The following is a 5,020-nucleotide window of genomic DNA, read 5'->3' on the forward strand; positions in this document are numbered from 1 at the left end:
CAATATGTGCATGATGCTTATTTTAAAGATGTAATGCAGAATTGTAAAGAAGGAAGAATGTGGAACAAGTTTGTTGTTAACGATGGATTTGTGTTTCGTGCTAACAAGCTATGCATTCCAGCTAGCTCCGTTCGTCTTTTGTTGTTGCAGGAGGCGCATGGAGGAGGATTAATGGGACACTTTGGCGTGAAGAAGACGGAGGACGTACTTGCTACACATTTCTTTTGGCCAAAGATGAGACGGGATGTTGAGCGTTTTATTGCTCGCTGCACTACATGTCAAAAAGCTAAGTCACGACTCAATCCTCATGGTTTATATATGCCTTTGCCTGTACCTAGTGTTCCTTGGGAGGATATATCTATGGACTTTGTTTTAGGTTTACCTCGAACAAAGAAGGGGAGGGATAGCATATTTGTTGTCGTAGATAGATTCTCGAAAATGGCACACTTTATACCATGTCATAAAAGCGATGATGCTGTTAATGTTGCTGATTTGTTCTTTCGTGAAATTATTCGCTTGCATGGTGTGCCAAATACTATTGTTTCAGATCGTGATACTAAATTTCTTAGCCACTTTTTGATAGGGGCAAAGGTGTCCCGTCTTTCGATGAGATGGTGGATTTCGCTTTGGTGGAAGTCGACTTTGATGATCCGACTACGAACGTGCGAGGACGTCGCGCCTTAGCAATCGCTAAACCAACTCCGAGAGGTTATTGACCACGCCGGAGCACGATCAACCTGACCACGAGGGTCTGTTTCCTGCGAGCAAACGAAGAACAAGCAAGAAACTAAGATTGCAATCTGGATATTGCGAATATAAGATGAAAGCTTTATTGATCAAGGTGGGGTTCTGTGACGCCTTTGTCTGGTCGTTGAACACAAACAAAGTACGCGAAGTTGCAGCTATGGCGAACTTTTAATCTAAACAAAACCCAAAGTCTAAACGATGCCCTAAGGGCTGTATATATGGAGGAAGAGGGGGGGAATTTCGTGGCCCTTGGTGGAGGGGTCCGAAATCAACCCTATCTCTTGTTTCCCCACACATACGGACTCTAAAAATAGCCTATACTTATGTATTTCGAAATTACATGGGCCTGGCCCAATAATAAGGTGACACAGCACCTAAAATAGCCTCGGGACGAAATTTATGAAGTGGCATCTTGTATATTTCGTCCAAGGCTTCATGCACCCATTATGGTGGCTTCAAAGTCCTGAAATCATCACTTGTAACTCCGTTCTTGTTCCCCTTGCGCATGCCATCATCTCCATGCTTGTTCTTGCTCCAATGTTCATCCTTCTCCAAGCTAGGCCCTTCATTTGTAAGCAAAACAAATGTATCCAATTTAGGCAGCATCATATTCTCATGAACATTAGAATCATTACCAAGAAACGAAAGTACCTGGTAATTTAGTTGGCGTGCACGAGCTCTAGTAATTGGTCCAGTATGTATAGCAGCAGGGGCTGTGGGTGTAACAATTGTATTGATGTCCTCATCACAAGGTCTGCCTTGCGCTTGCCACCAGCTTCAACGAATGGGGTAGGATGGCGGCCTGGCCGGCGTCCCGAGCTTCTGTTGATAGAGCAGCCACCGAGGTCCAATTCTTCATCGACGCCCTATCGGCCGGTCTGGTTCCCCCTTTCCCTGCCTTCTTCAATGTCATGCTTTCCCATTACCAGATTCATCTGCTGCACTTGGATCCCCAATCTGTCACTCTTCTTGCTATCTTCGCCTTCGCCTGCGAGGCCATGGTGGGCATTGCCCCCTCCGTGGCCCTTCTATGTCATTTCTTCTCGCTGCACCTGACCGACCCCCGGCAATGCTCGGGGTGCCTGAGCTTCCAGGCCGTGGCGGCGATGGCCGGCTCGTGGATTGACTTCGAGCTCCCGCCATCTGCGAGTGGGTTCCGGACGCGGTGGTTGTACGTGGATGTCGGAGTGCTCAACACTTTACTCTCGCCTCCGTCTGTGCACGCCGTTCCCAGCTCCGGTGGGCTCACGAGAAGCTTACGAGCTCCCGCCTTGCCTTCGTCTGGCTCCGGATGAGGAGGTTGAAAGACCTTGGCTTGACCGCACCCATGGTGATGAAGGAGTTCCTCCGACGCCGCGTCGCCCCACTCCAGCGCCATTCCCAGCCGATGTGGGCCCTTTCTGTCAGCCCGGATCACATGATGCTCCAGGAGTTAGAGCTTCCGCTTGAGGCATGAAGAATAGTGCTCGGGGTCCTAGCAGGCAACCCCTCGCTAGCCGATATGCCACCAGCGGGCTGTCTCTTGTACAGCTGCTCGAACAGGGTGGAGTTTGCGGGGCAGATGCCCCCCTTTGACGAATGTGGGCTGCGTCTGATTGGCCTTGAGGGGTCCCGTGAGAACCCCGTCACCGTGGTTCCCATCCTTGCCGCCGACGCCGAACTTTCCCCAAGAGTGGATGCAGGGAGGCAAGCATCATCGGAAGTTGGAGGCGCGGGCGGCGCAGCGTTGGAGCCGCCCGCAGTTCCTGAGGCGTCAACCTCGGGAGCCCATAAGTCCCCCGCTGAGGAATCAATTGAGGTGGCGACGCAACCTACTGCTCCCGAGGCCTCTGGAGGCCATCACGAGGCGGTACTTGACGGCTCTCCCTAGCTTGGTGCTCCTAAGGTCATCCCCTCCGGCGCTTCACCAGCCGCGCCCTGCGCTGGTCGCCATGCCCAATGCTTCGGTTGGCTCCGTGTAGACTGATGCGCTCTGCAAGAGGAAGGGGTCCCCAAGCTGCAGCAGCGGCGTTTTCTGGCCGTTGAAACAAAGGAAGTACATTGCCATAGATGAGTAAGTACCTTATCTTTGTAATTCTTTGAGTGCTGCTTCCCTTACTGACGGTGGTTCTTCCGGATCCCATCTGCTAAGGCCGCGAAGCCCCTCGGGAAGCAAACTCCTCCTGCCTCGGATCTTTTGCTGGCCTTGAGCGTCCCAGGCCAATATGCTGCCCCCGTCGCAGGGTCGGCTGGAGAGGCAGATGTGCTGGCTTGGCGCCCTAAGCCTGCGCTCCTGCCGTCTCTTCTTCATGGCATCGTCGGGGGCGTGACGAGCGTGCCAAGGTCTCCTCCTCTAGTTATAGATGGCGACCGGATGGCCTCGGTCTTGGTTCCTTCTTCGAGCGGCAAGTGATAACCCATAAGTATAGGGGGTCAACTGTAGCCTCTTTCGATAAGTAAGAGTGTCGAACCCAACGAGGAGCTAAAGGTAGAACAAATATTCCCTCAAGTTATATCGACCACCGATACAACTCTACGCATGCTTAATGTTTGCTTTACCTAGAACAAGTTGAAACTAGAAGTACTTTGTAGGTGTTTTTGGATAGGTTTGCAAGAATATAAAGTGCATGTAAAAAAAAGTAGGGGCTGTTTAGGTAAAGTAGGAATAAAGTTAGTATAGCGAGTGTGGAAAAGTGGTGGTAGGAGTTGCGAAATTGTCCCCAAGCAATTGACTATGTTACTAGACCGATAGCAAGTTTTATGTGCGAGAGGCCACTGCTAGCATGTCATCCCTGACTTGGAATTCTATGCACTTATGAGTGGAACTATTAGCAAGCATCCGCAACTACTAACGTTCATTAAGATAAAACACAACCATAGCATTAACATATATTGGTCCCCCTTCAATCCCGTATGCATCAATTTCTATGCTAGGTTGAAGTTTCTGTCACTCTTGCCCTCCAATACATAGTCCTATCAACATACACTAACCCTATGGTCTGATCCACGCGCGCGCTCATATGATGGGCACCAAAGGACAAAAACATAACCACAAGCAAATTAAATCAATCATAGCAATTCATCAACCACCGATAGGACAACGAAAATCTACTCAGACATGATAGGATGGCAACACATCATTGGATGATAATATGAAGCATAAAGCACCATGTTCAAGTAGAGGGTACAACGGGTTGCGAGAGAGTGGACCGCTGTAGATAGAGGGGGAAGGTGATGGAGATGTTGGTGAAGATGGCGGAGGTGTTGGTGTAGATTGCGGTGATGATGATGGCCCCCGGTGGCGTTCCGGCACCACCGGAAGCGAGGGGGAGAGAGCCCCCCTCCTTCTTCTTCTTCCTTGACCTTCTCCCTAGATGGGTGAAGGGTTTCCCCTCTGGTCCATGACCTCCATGGAGGCGGAGGGGCGAGAGCCCCTCCGAGATTGGATATGTCTATCTGTCTCTCTCTCTCTGTTTCTGCATTCTGGGATTATGCCCTTTCACTGTTTCTCATATTCCAGGAGATCCGTAACTCCGATTGGGCTGAAATTTTGACACGATCTCTATCCGGATATTAGATTTCATGCGGCGAAAGAAGGGCACCAATCGCCTTACGGGGTGGACACGAGGGCCAGGGGCGCGCCCCTGCCTCGTGGCCCCCTCGGGCATCGTCTCGCCTTGATTTTTCTTCCCAAAAATCACATATATTCCAAAAAAATCCCCGTCAGTTTTTATCCCGTTTGGACTCCGTTTGATATGGATTTACTGCGAAACAAAAAACATGCAACAAACAGGAACTGGCACTGGGCACTGGATCAATATGTTAGTCCCAAAAATAGTATAAAAAGGTGCCAAAAGTATATGAAAGTTGTAGAATATTGGCATGGAACAATAAAAAATTATAGATATGACGGAGATGTATCAGCATCCCCAAGCTTAATTCATGCTCGTCCTCGAGTAGGTAAATGATAAAAGAGTTAATTTTTGATGGGGAATGATGCGGAGCATCCTAAGGACATCACCATGTCAAGAGTCCATTTGGCAAGTGACACGTGCGACATCTACTTCACATACATAAAGGTGAATCATCTTCTTTACACGTGCTCACTTGACCCCTTCGAGGATGGTATACTACTTGACACTTCTCCCGTGTGCATGCATAGGTATTGTCGGAGCTTCACAGATCTTGAGGAGGAGTGCAAGCGCCAAGGAACAACTACATCATCTGCGAGGGAAGCATGGAAGCGACGACGGAAGAAGACGGAGAACAGCTCCCAGGCCCTGGACATCCGGCC

The sequence above is a fragment of the Triticum dicoccoides genome, chromosome 1A, assembly GCF_002162155.2.
Source record: "Triticum dicoccoides isolate Atlit2015 ecotype Zavitan chromosome 1A, WEW_v2.0, whole genome shotgun sequence".
Classification (NCBI taxonomy): Eukaryota; Viridiplantae; Streptophyta; class Magnoliopsida; order Poales; family Poaceae; genus Triticum; species Triticum dicoccoides.